The sequence below is a fragment of the Zeus faber genome (assembly GCF_960531495.2).
Source record: "Zeus faber genome assembly, chromosome: 15".
NCBI lineage: Eukaryota > Metazoa > Chordata > Actinopteri > Zeiformes > Zeidae > Zeus > Zeus faber.
The window spans coordinates 18463417-18477555 of NC_137194.1; positions in this window are offsets into that span (position 1 = coordinate 18463417).

A 14139-nucleotide genomic window follows, 5' to 3' on the forward strand; every position below is an offset into this window, starting at 1 on the left:
TGAGCCTCTTAATCAATATTTTATCACATTTACATACGAGACATGTCAGCTGGCTTATAAGGGTGTAAAACAGCAGATAATACGTTACGACCGTTGAAATCCATTCATGTGAATTCCATTCACATAATAAAACGGTAGCTTTGTATCCATAGGTGCAAAGCAGTCTCACTGATATTAGTTTTTAGCAATTTTGGAAAAGGGTTAAGTTGTTCAGCTGTATTTCTCCACAGCAATGGATCCCCTGGTTACATATGAAAAGAAACACCAAATACACTGAAAAAGAAACGAGAGAAAGATTAAAATGGCAAAGCCAAAGCACTCTTAAGTCTATAATAAATCAAAATGTTATGACGAGGGAAGCAGTTCCTTAACTACATAACTTTTAAAATCCAACATATTCTCACTATTCCAGCCGAGACAAGGCTCTCCATATGGAAACACTGTTATTTACTTGAAAGGCTTGCTCAGATCATTTAAACTCTCCTCATCAGAGTGTAAAAAATTCCCCCCATGTAACATCTGCCGGCATAAACTCAACATGGCAGGCCATGTAGGCCATCATCGTCAAGGGCAAATTGGGATAATCGGTTCATATTCTGTGAAATAATTCCTAATTTGCTTTTCCCCCCCGTCACTATTTTGCAAGTGGAGGGGAGTCAAAATGCTGGATTAAAATCGAATCTTCAAACACCAACCTGAATTCGACTGATCAGGCATGGGCTATTTATCACTGCCATTACCTCACCCTGCATTCTTACCCCCCCCCCCCCCCCTCTTTTTTACTCTATTGCTGCCGGCCAGCTTGCCTCCCCCACTCACTTCCCCCTCTCTCTCCAGCCGACTGACCTCACCTCCCTCTTTCTATCCCAACTCCCTCCGTTGATTTACAATCTCCCTCCTGCTCCTCCCTACTCTTGACTGTCTCCCTCACTCCTTGCCTTCCGTACTTCCACCGCTCCTTCCCTCCTGTTCCCCCTCCTTTTTTTTTCCACCTCCATCTGAGAATGCATTCATCCTGCTCTCGTCTTTTTTCCATTAACTCCTAGCCATTATAATTTTGCCTCGGCCAAAGGGCTGGGGTAATGATTGTCTCCTGCGTTGCTACAGCGGTCCAGAGACTTCATTCTAATTTATAGTGTTTGGGATGCGGTGGAGGTATTCCTCAACAGAACGGGGCGTTTGGGATGGAAGAGGTCATGATATTAGGTCATACTGTATTGTAAAGCATAAATAACTATTACCGCGACAGTAAAATTGATTTTTACACATTTATTTCCCATCAAAACAGGCCAATCAGCCAAGTCAAACTCCACAGTTCTCAATGACTAAATGTGACCAATTTATGTGAATAAAAGGAATAAAACATTTATTGTAGCTAATCATAGGATGCCACCACCAAATGGATCAATATGGACCATCGAGCCTTTTAACTTTTCTTATATTGATTGAGAGTAACGCATTGAATTGTGCAAAGAAAAGATGTGGCATATGCCATTACATTTACCAATACGCCCATCAATTATAGTCATAGACCAAAATTCTGCTCCTCCAACTTCTTTTATATAACAAGGCGCTCTTACAGTCCATGTGACAGTAGCGAGTGGGTTTGGTTTTTCCTGTCTGTGTGGCTTCACCAGGATGCCTCTCTCTTCTTATCCTCCTGTGCTTTGTTCTTCTAATTTCCCCCAGTCCTTGTGCACACCCTCAGCAGGGGGTCCCTCTTTTCGCTTTAGTCAAAAAGTAAAAATAGCAGCACTTCAGGGCAGTTTAGCCGCAAGTGTTTTTCTTTTTCTCTTTTTTTTTTGAGCAGCTGGAAATGCTCAGAGACAGGCTGACTGCTGAATGTGGAGGATTAGGGAGAAGGCGCTTTGATCAGAGCTGGGTGAACTCTCTCTCTCTCTCTCTCTGCCTCTCTCTCTCTCTTGCTCTCCTCATATTCCTCCTACTCCTCACGTCTCTTCCATATTTTATTTCTCTTTCTCTATCCTTCCACCCCCCCCCCCTCCCCCCCACCTCTTCTCTTCTCCCAGCTTTTTGTGTCTCCTCTTGTTGCCTGGGCTTTGGCCATGTCTACTGTCACCCTGGGGCTCCCAGACAGGAGGTGGCAGTATTACACAGACGGATATACAGATGGGGGGGGAGGGGGGCATCCAGGGGCAGCCTGGACCTGTGCAGCTGATTCTATCTGGCCTGCTGGGGAGAGGTCTGACGGGGCAATAGCGTGAGGCAGACTGAAAACTCCTTAGGTTTGTAAAACTCAGAGTCCACCATTCTCTGTTAAGACACAGTCTTGGTTGCCATCACTGCCTTTAGAGGGACAGCTGCCGCTCCTTAAATGCCTCACAAAAATGTGTATGTGTGTGTGTGTGGGGGGGGGTAGTGCAGAGGTACTGTAGCTGCTAGGACGAGTCATCCTGAGGCTGACACATCTGTGTCTGTGTACGTCTGCCTGTCTGTCTATCTGTCTGTCTGTCTGTCTGTCTGTCTGTCTGTCTGTCTGTCTGTCTGTCTGTGCGTATGGGATGGGGATTAAAGAATAATAAGTTGTACGGTTTGCTGTTCAAAACTCTTTTTTCCCCTACTTTTCTTGTTTTCAGCTTATTGGACGAGCCGTGGAGTGTGTAGGGATCACTAACTGCAGCTCTGTAATGACAAGGAGCTGAGGAGCTGTGAGCAGACAGAAGCACATCTGTGTGCCGATGAAATATTTAGCAGCGAGGCAGCTCACCGGAGGATAGAAGGCTACAGCTCCACACACCTTCTGAAGCGTTAATCATTCATCAATAACTTTCCCATCCCACAGACAGGCCTGGAAGCCAGGCACGCCTTGTTAAAAACACCCACCCGATGCAGGGAGGAACCCCGCATCAAAAATAGATTCATCCAGAACATGGAGTGGGCCCAAGTAGCAGCTTTATAGCCGGAGATGGAGAGGTTTAGCCCATCCACCCCCTCGCCTTGGACCCACAACCCTTCAGGGTGGAGCAGATATCAAACATAGCCTTAAGCACTGTAGGCGTAGCACCTACAAAGTACAGTACAATATCTTGCCTTGAGAGGGGCAGAAGCTTGGCAGACAGGGGCATGGACAGAGTTCTGTGGAACACTCACATTCTCACCTCAAACAACTCACCAGTATTTTTTACTACTAGGACATTACACTGAAATGAATTGTGTTGGTAGCTGCCCATGGGAATATCACTTTCAGGGTTCCCTTTTCATACGTGAATGTGTGATTACTAGCTTAACTGGACCATGGTACCGTGATTTCGCAAATATCTCAGGTAATGGTCCAAAAATCTTCCCAACTTCCAAGGTTGAAGTTGGACTGTAACCCTGTGGAAACAGTAGCCACCGCCCGTAATAAGAATTTAGCTGGCACAGCCATGGAGGAGAACTTCAGGTGCACAGGCAAACAGATGGCGGTTGGGAGATTTGCAGCTTCACTGCGAGTGGGAATGTTAAGACCCTAGCAGTGACATGTTGATTCCCGGGGGAACAGTGGGAGGGACAAACAAAAAAAGTTCATACCCAAAGAGAGAGCCTATTAACCTTGGCTGGTGCTTTAAATGTCATTATTTTCAGCTGACACAACAAAAAGGCCTGCGAGAGCCGTTCTCTTTGCGATGCGCCATGTAAATCACTTTAGCAAAAGGAAATTACTTCCCGAGGCCCAATGTTATTAATCTAAATTCTCTGGTTAGTCAAATTGTTGCACATAATAAATATGGAGCAGCTCATGATGCTTATCTGCTGTGACATCCCATTCTCGCCAAAACATTTTTTCATCTTCTTCCTCTTTATTCATCTCTGGATGGCGTTCTTGAAAGAGACAGCTCTACTAAACAGTACTAACACCGTCGACGTGGACTTGGATCTGTATGTGTGTGTGTTGTGATTGTTTTTGCGAGTAAGTGGGGAGGGAGTGGCGGGTAGGACGTGGCTGGAGTGTATGTTCTCCCTCACCCGTTCTCCCAAAGGCTGCACCCCATGTTTTGCTTGCTTGACTGTTCTCACTCTTGCATGTCTTCATCTATTCTTTGTCCTGTGTGTGTGTGTGTGTGTGTGTGTGTGTGTGTGCTGATGACACACACACACACACACACACACACACACACACACACACACACACACACACACACACACACACACACACACACACACACACACACACACACACACACACACACACACACACACACAATGCTGAACCTCGCTCCCTCCCACCCCTTGGCAGCTGCAGATCTGGTTGCCAATATAAAGTGAACCAGATAACACCCTACCCTGTCATATTAGAATAAGCAGCCTTGACACTGAGATAATTTGCATGCGCCACATTGCCAAATACCAAAAGTCGTCTCCTACTTTGCACAGGGCCCATCACGTCAGAGTAGAGACAGACAGAGAAAGAGAGATAGAGTGACAGAGTCAGACAAAGCAAGAGTGGGACAGAAAATAACCCCAAAGAAATAGACAAAAACATTGAAGATCCTCTACAGAGCGAGGAGCATCATTATTGTGCTGGTAAAACAATACATAAATACTGCTTTCTGAATGATGTGCCACAGCACAACGTAGCAAGCATTGTCTCTCTGCATGGCAAGATTGTTGCTCGTGGTAATTTACCAAGGCCAGAGAGACGGAGAGGTGCTGGCTCTGGGGCTGCGGTTGGGACACTGCTTTGGCTCCTTGGGGGAATACGGCTGCTTTTGATTGTGGTGATGTGTGTGTCTGTGTGTATGGCCTTTATATGCACATACACACACTTGTGTAGATGTGTATGTGCGTGTGTGTGAGCGTGTCTTGATTATGCAGGTATAATTGTGCGGTGGCGGGGGGGAGTGAAACCTCAAGGTCAGGGTGGTGTGGCTCATCAGCTCCAGCCTCTTTCACTTTAATTAACTCCGGGGGGGAGGGGGCACTTGTTAAAAATTCACCACAGTGGAGTAGGCAACCATTGTACGAGAGGGAAGGGCATGCGTGTTGCTAAAAATAATCTCTGAGTACAGGACATGACTCCTAATACAGGCTATTATGTAATTTCACCAACGACGGAACTAGACCACGTTTCACCTCATGTTGACTTGTGTGCAACGTCTGTCTCCATTTACGAAATAAAATACTCCTCAACTCCAAAGTCTGATTAAGTGCTCAGAGTCCTCGGCTATGTAAACCCAGTCAAGCACCGAATTGTTGTGCATTAATGATGCTCCACAGCGATGTAGAAGTACGGTGGATATGGTCTAAAGCATTGTGAGGTTGCCAGTGTGTGTCTGAGGTGACGCGTCACTCAAGCTGAGCACCGCTTCACAGGGGGGGGAAACCCCAGAAGGAGGAGGCAGGAGACAGTGGCTCTCCAGCCGGGACATACGGGTGTCCTTCAATGTGCATGTGAATGTGTGCTTTGAAAACTATGGGAGTTGGCAGTTCTGTTCTCTCTGATTCTGGTCAATAGCTGCAGGGACAAGAGAGGTACGGTACCCGAGACTTCGACAGGAAACTGAAACTCTTACTTGATGCGTGCCTACAAACCTGTCACTCCCTCCAGACATCAAGCCCATCCAAACAACACAGGCCTGAGTCAACATTTTCTGCTTTTTTGTCTGAACTTTGAATAGAAAAACGTGTTCTATAAACCACACACATACATACAAAACAATCTACAGCACGACAAATACTGTATACACATACTGTCTGTGCTCTGTAATTAACCCCTGAGTGGTTATAATCGCAGTCAAAACACAAGGCGGAGTACGAGATGGCAATGAAGATAGGATACTCTTAGGAATGAACCACAGCTGTTGCTTTATGGGGCCATTATGGAGTAGTTCCCACATCGAAACATGTAGCTCAGGGTGGCAAAGGACAGATCTGTATCACATTGTTTGTGGATCAATCCAAGAACTTTAATTAGCTGCAGGGGTCAGGCCAACTGGCGCAGCAGCCGCAGGTAAAGCTCATCAGCGAGGGGGGCTTACTGGTACCTTCAGCCCTAATCTCTCCGCCCATCTCGTTGAAATTAAACCCGCAAATGGGAAATTGATTTCTAGCCGCTTGGACCATGGCAATATCTCCTTTTGTCTTAAGGACATTAGGCATGCTTGCCCTTGCCGAAGCTGTTCTTTAAAGCGTTCATTATTGATACGGAGGGCTGAGTTGGCATGAAGCCAGTACATGAAGAGCATGAGCAGCAGAGGAGCAGCCCTCTGTATGGCTGGCTTCATGGCCTTTTAATGTGGAGATCCTCAACACAGGCGGAGATGTGGAGAAAAAGTCTTTGACCTTCCATTCCCAAACTGAGCAGCTTCTGACATGGAACCTCCTTCGCGATTGAGGAGATGAGACCACAGACCACCCTTCTTCAATTAAAACCTCTCAGTATCATCTAAACAAGCAGGCAACTTAAATATGTTAGGCTGAAGCTTCAGCAAAAGCCTCATGGGTTTGGTAGCTCGAAGGAGCGCGAGGCTCTCCAACTCCAATGGGTGGCAAGAGCAGATGGGCTCTGGTAAAACGAGGAGTGAGTCAGCAAAAACTGCTAGGCGACAAGACAGCAAAGTCACAGCCGCTGATATCACACAGAATCAAATGCAGTCTAATCCATTTCCCCCCCTTCATGTCACTTCCCTCACATCACAGTTTCTGTTGTGCCGTGTTGATGTTTTCCACTTTATGGCAGGGTGCTATTTGTCATTCTAATGAACTTCTCTGTGGGGAAAAAAGATCCCGGAAAACATTCCTCATGATGTCAGGGACTAGAGAATGTAAAGTGTACAACACAGTTAATTGAAGTGGGTCTTGCTTGTGGGCAAAAGGCCTGTCGTTCCTCCCTTATTTCAGTACTTAACTGGGACTAAATCACAAGTCCTGCATTGTTAAGCTGGTTCTTCTCACTGAGGGAACGTCTGAAATACAGCACTTGGGGCCAACAGTCATTAGCCAACCCCGTTCTGTCTGAGTAACACACTGCAGAGGAGGTAAACAGGTGTACCTCATATGTAACTTATGTATAATGTACGAATATGCCCTCTATATCATAATCCTACTGTGTATTCTCACATTATTCAAAAGTCAAAAGTGGCAGCATCAGTGCCAAGGCCGTTACCGGAAGAGCTCTGCTATGTTGAGGAGAGGAAAGTGCTAGCTAGTCTGGTGTGTGTGTGTGTGTGTGTGTGTGTGTGTGTGTGTGTGTGTGTGTGTGTGTGTGTGTGTGTGTGTGTGTGTGAGGGTGTGTGTGATAAATCTGTCGGTACGCCAGAGCTCTTTTCTCATTTGTTAGGCAGCCATGTGTGAAAATGTTAATGAAGGCCCATATAATCTAGGAGATTCTCACCATTAGAATTTGCTTCACGTACTGGGCTTTCTGCTTACACACTGACTATTGTGTGCATCAATCCTTCCACTGTCGTACTAATAATAGACCTAATTGCCTCAGTCAGCCCACTAGGTCTCTCCGTCCCTCTATGCATCTCAAAAAGGTGAATAGGGCTGTGTTATGACAAACCATGAAACAGTAAAATTACTCCATGAAGCAGTAAAAAAATATATATAAATATGTAAAAATATATGACACAGGCACATACACAGTATATATACTACATGAATATACAGTACATGTGTGTGTATGTCATATATATATATATATATATATATATATATATATATATATATACATATACAGTATATACTGTATCAGCCAAAACATTAAAACATTTAACAAGTGAATAACATTGCTCATCTCGTTCCAATGGCAGCTGTCAAGGGTCGGGATATATTAGGCAGCAAGGGAACAGTCAGTTCTTGAAGTTGATGTGTTGGAAGCAGGAAAAATGGGCAAGTGTAAGGATCTGAGAAACTTTGACAAGGGCTAAACTGTGATGGCTAGACGACTGGGTCAGAGCATCTCCAAAACGACAGGAAGGACAACCGGTGAACCGGCAACAGCTATGCTATGATAGAAAGGTATCATAACACACAGCGCATCACAGCTTGCTGTGTATGGGGCTGTGAAGACGCAGACCGGTCACAGTGCCCATGTTGACCCCTGGCCACTGCTGAAAGCAGCTACAATGGGCACGTGAGCGTCAGAACTGGACCATGGAGCAATGGAAGAAGATGGCCTGGTCTGATAAATCACGCTTTCTTCTACATCATGGGGATGGACTGGTGCGTGTACGTTGTTTACCTGGGGAAGAGATGGCACCAGGAGGCGCTATTGGAAGAAAGCAAGCCGGCTGAGGCAGTGTGATGCTCTGAGCAATGTTCTGCTGGGAAACCTTGGGTCCTGGCATTAATGTTGACGTTATTTTGACACATAGCACCTACCTAAACATTGTTGCAGACAAAGGACATCATGGAAACGGTATTCCCTGATGGCAGTGGCCTCTTTCAGCAGAGTCTTGCCACACTGCAAAAAGGGTTCAAGTTGTTGACTTAACCTCCAAATTCCCCAGATCTCAATCTGATCGAGCATCTGTGGGATGTGCCGGAAAAACAAGCCCGATCAATGGGGCCACACCTCGTAACTTCCAGGACTTAAAACATTCCTTTGAGATTTTGGTCGATGTTGACATGACTGCATCACGCAATTCCTGCAGATTTGTCAGCTGCACATTCATGCTGCAAATCTCATGTTCTATCACATCCCAAAGGTGTATTGGATTCAGATCCGGTGACAGAAGGCCACTGAAGAACATTGAACTCATTGTTGTGTTCATGAAACCAGTGTGAGAGACTTTTGCTTTGTGACATTGTGCATCATTATGCTGGAAGTAGCCATTAGAAGATGGGAAAATTGTGGCCATGAAGGGATGCGCATGGTCAGCAACAACACTCAATCAGGCTGTGGCATTCAAGCGATGATTGTTTGGTATTAACGGGCCCAAAGTGTGCCAAAAAAAAGATCCCCATACCTTGTGGACTTTTGACACAAGGCAGGTTGGGTCCATGGATTCATGCTATTGGCGCCAAATTCTTACCCTACCATCTGTGTGCCTCAGCAGAAATCGAGATTCATCAGACCAGGCTACATGTTTCGAGTACAACGGTCCAGTTTTGGTGAGCCTTTGCCGAACTGCAGTCTCAGCTTTCTGTTCTTGGCTGACAGAATTGGAACCCGACGTGGTCTGGTGCCGTTGCAGCCCATCCCCCTCAAGGTTTGACGTGCCGCATTCCGAGATGTTTTCCTGCTCACTCAAAATGTTGAGTGATGTATACATGTGTACAGTATATACTGTATGTATACATGTGTGTATGTGTGCAAGTGTGTATGTATCTTATGGTTTGTGAGTGTGTCTGTGAAGTGTTACTTGTTCGTTGAAAAGGTTTAGCTGGCTGTAACTGTGATATATAGTCGTTTGATAATATGACAAAATGCACTTATGCGACACTTTTGTCGCTTTGGACAAAAGTGTCGGCTAAATTAGGTAATGTAATGCAATGTAATATGAATATTGTATTCAGAAAGGTACAAAAAATAGACAAATTTGTTTTACAGCAATACCACAGTGTACTACAGGGTTAGCATAATCTAACAGTTACACTATTCTACTCTTTGTTAGTTTCTTGGTAAGTTAATTTGTGACACATATGATCGGATGCACTGATAGCGAAACCACAGGCTCCAACTATTACATAACCAGGTTCTTTTCAGAACCACGTCCTGTTAAGCTTGACAGAAACAGGGGATTCTACGTGAATACAAATTTGTTTATCACGGCAACAGATACGGACCAGATGCAAATAGCGGCCCAGCCGCACAACTGAAATACATTCATTATACATACTGTACATACGCGCGCGCGCACACACACACACACACACACACACACACACACACACACACACACACACACACACACACACACACACACACACACACACACACGCATGCATACATACATACATACACTGACCTGGGTATTCTGGTGTCCATCATCCACCTTGCTTCTATCATCTAAAATATTAAGTATCTAGATGCCAAAATATCTGCCAGAACCCAGCCAGGCTGTGCAGTGCTTTCTCTCTCTCTCTCTCTCTCTCTCTCTCTCTCTCTCTCCCTTTCTCATCCATTATGAAAGAAGTGGAATAAACTAGGCCTTGTGACATGACATCTCTCCCTGACCTCAAAGACCTGCTCAATGTTGACTGCTGTGCCGGTTGTTTTAGTTCGGGAGAGGTTTTTGCCCGAGCTCAACAAAATCCTCTCGGACAATTTGGCTATTATTTTACTTCAGCCTGTTCTTGTAAAGATAATGTGGAAATATGTAGATCCTGTTAGAATGTCTTGCTTGAATTAGCATTCAATGAATCTGAATGCCTTTATTCCCACTCTACCAGAGAGGCAGGGTTGCATAATTACTCTAAAAGAGAGAAGGAGAGGTGAAGATTTGGCGGTTGTTCATGTGGAGCCTCTTTTTGGGGAGTGGCGGCTGTGGGGCCAAAACATCCATAAACCTTCAGGGGACAGCTAATGCATTCAAGCATGTTGGTCCTGCACTAAAAATATGGAACTCCACACAGGCCATAAAATGATGGGTTGATTTCAAATTTTAGAAGACAAAGACTTGATTTCTAGAAGATGAGAAATATGTGAAGAATATGAGAAAAAGGACGTCATTTATAATGATTCCCTCAAAAAATGTTTTCTAGTTTGCAGAAACCAGCCCATTGCTCGTGCACGCACACACACACACACACACACACACACACACACACACACACAAACTTGCACTAACACCCTCTGGCCTCATTTTTAGGTTTTTTTTGGAGAGGACTGTTACACGGCAGCCACAGATAGAGGAGCAGGTGTGCTCACCCCAGGTTGTGGAACCCTTCCAATTAAGATACATAGAGCCGAGCACATTCCTATACGCCGAAATGGCTGTGTTCACTTGGGTTGTCTGGCGGACTCTGTGAGCCCCTACCCCACTGCACCGCCCAGTTAATTTTGGATCTATTTACATGTGCAGTGAAAGAGCCCAGGCTCATCCCTTTCCAGGCGCTTATTTACAAAGATATAGGGTTTAGTGTGAGGGGCTTTGCCACGCGATCAGCTGAGCGTGTGTTTGTCGATGTATGTTTCTGCTAGTGTGTCCTTTTTTGTGTATTTGCGCAGGTTTATGTCTGTGTTATTGATAGAAACAGATATGGGGTCTCTAAAATGAGACTCATCTTCTGCGGTGATGAATTTTAAAAAAAAAAGCAAAGAATTATACAAATAAATCCCAAATGTTTGCCTCAGTTTTACCACCCAAGGACTATGCCGATGCACTCAAACCCTGGATCACGCTGCCCTCTGAACGATTCCTGTGAAAGTTAAATACTTTCAAACTATTTAGCTAAGCTTAGCCACAAGTCTCACAGCTTTACTGAGCTAGACAGTCATGCTTCACTTAATTCATTCCCTGCAACCCAAATTGTTAGTTAGCTGTACGGAAAAAAAATAATAATGACCTTGTCTGCATAATTCTGATAATTGCTATTATAATTTAATATCCATATCCATTCAACAAAACAAGGGCACAGTTCCATCTTCCTCTTTCAATGATGTTTTTTGTCCACATAAAAATAAATGGTAAAAGTAGAAAAGGATGAAGATGCAACTAACAAGCCGGCATTGCAGTAAATAAAGACAATTTGCAGCAGAGCATATACGGGGGCACGATCTTTGCTCTAATTTGAACAGGTGAAACATTAACATCATGCTAATCAAATTCCTCTGTCTCAGGACTTGTTGGACATCTCACAAATGCTCTTTTGTCTGTTCTTGAGTGACACCGTTTTTCTGAAAGGTTAATTGCTTCCCCTAGTAATAAAAGGCCAGATTCGGGCCTGTGATTGACATAAATGGAGGCTGCTCTCCAAGTACGTCAAGGTCTTTCCTACTTTGTCCATCCTCACTGGTGGGTCAGTTTCAGACAATTCTGATTTATTATTAATGACATTCGGTGCACTTCGTGTGACATTCCTTTTATTGGGTTCTGGGCCTTTATGTGGCCCATCACGACGAGACGCTTGTCCGCCCATGGCCCACTTTATGGCCCGGGAGGGAATAAATTTTCCAACGCCACAGCTGACAACGGCTTATCTTTGCGAAAGATCAAATGATTCATTCCACAATTGTACATTAGAATTTACTTTTAAGCAACAACAATACCAATGGCGGTGCAATAAATCTTCTACTACTTGGTGGTGATTATTCTCTGTCTACAGAGTATTGGACTATACACACATTCAGGAGCAAAAAGTTGACATAGCTATTTGCTAACATAGCTGATGCTGTAGCGAAAAGGGATACACGGGTATGAGACTGAAGGGAGGTAATAGAGAAGAGAAATGAGAGCTGGGCTGAAACACTTCACCAATGCTTGATGCGAAACGACCACGGCTGATTTGTATTCACCCCTCAGTCCACAAGTTCACCTCCAGCAGCCATGGAGTTGGGAGTCTTCGAGAGTTTGGGAGAATGATGTGTGTAGATCTTGCTTTAGTAGGTGTGAGTGCGTCGTGCGAACCTCCAATGGCCCAGCAGGTTTTTCTGGACAGCCTAGTAAGCATGTGCTGGGCCTGAAGGTCGGCCCGCCTCCTCATCAGCTCTTTTGTGGGAGCCGGGCACACCGTTGAGCAGCTGGAGGCTAGAGGCCTGGGGCCTGGGGCGTCCCGTCATTGACCACCTCTCTCTGCCTAATTACCTCCGTGCCCCGGCCCCGCCCCTGTTCAGTCACTTTCTGTAAGTAATTCTGGGCTGCCGAGAAGGCCAGGAGCATCGGCCTATTACACCTTACAAAGTCCCCTTGACTACATTAGGGATGCAACGGTACGGTGGGCCCGCGGTTCGCTAGGCATCTTGGATTGGGGCCACGGTAACAGTACGTTTTCGGTATTTTCATATATAGATTTTTTTTATTTAAAATGTTAAGAGGTGTAAAAAATGTTTTTTAAAGCAGTCTGCCACAAATAACTTGTGTAACGCTCTGTGTGTATGACTGCGGGGGGGAGATGGGGGTTCAAGTTCATTGGTGGGTTGTTATAATTTGCTGTTCATCTGATTGGAGGGGAGGTGTCCAGGATAGTGGGCAAATCAAATATTAATTTCCGCCAATTATTTATATATATATATATATACATAATATTTAAAGAACGATTCACAATAAAAAATAAAAATAATAAAACAACGACTATAGTTAGTTATTTTTGTGTAGAACAGGTACAAACTGTCTTCTTCACACCTAAATAATAACAGTAAAATAACTTATTGAAATGAAACCTGAGAGTCAGACCCGTGCGCGTGTGCCTTCGCTTTGTGAACCTGACGTGAGGCAGGGCGAAGGTGGAGCGTAGGGTATCTCTTACATAGAGGGGGAAACATTTGCCGGCGGCAGGAGACGGCAACTTAAACAAACAACACGATAAAAAACTCTGAAACTTCCCAAAAAAATAAAGAAAGGCTCGTCACCCGGCGAGACGCGGTTCCCTCCCTACCTGCAAAAGAGGACCGGATCGTTTGCGAACGACGAGAAGTTGGTAATAAAGAGGGATGGGGCCATCGCGGGGGTTATTATCCGACTGGACACCTTGATTGATTGCACTCTTTACAAACACATTTCTATGCAGTTTTATCTCGTGTTTCTATTGAAAAGGATGCGTGGCTGCGCGCGCAAAAACAGAGAAATGCTGCGCGGCTCCACGCAGAGCCCGCACGACCGCGGTTCACGTGTGCGTATCGAACCGTAGGGGGGCGTGCCGAACGGTTCGATAACATACTGTGTAGCCTTGCATCCCTAGGCTACATATCCACAAACAGCAGGTCTTACCTGATACTAATGGGCTAATAGGACGAAAAACACACAAGGGAAGGTACCACAGAAACCAAAGAATCTATTTTAAGTATTTGCCCATGACACACTGTTCAATTGGAAAGCTAACTCTTCCTAACTGCACACACAGGCACGTGTGTGTGTGTGTGTGTGTATGTATGTCTGTGTGTGTGTGTGTGTGTGTGTGTGTGTGTGTGTGTGTGCGTGTGTGTGTGTGTGTGCCTGTTGAGACTTGATTTTTAGATGATGAGAAATATGTGAAGAATCCAAGAAAAGGCCGTAATTTATAATAATCACCTCAAAAAACATTTTTGAGTTTGCA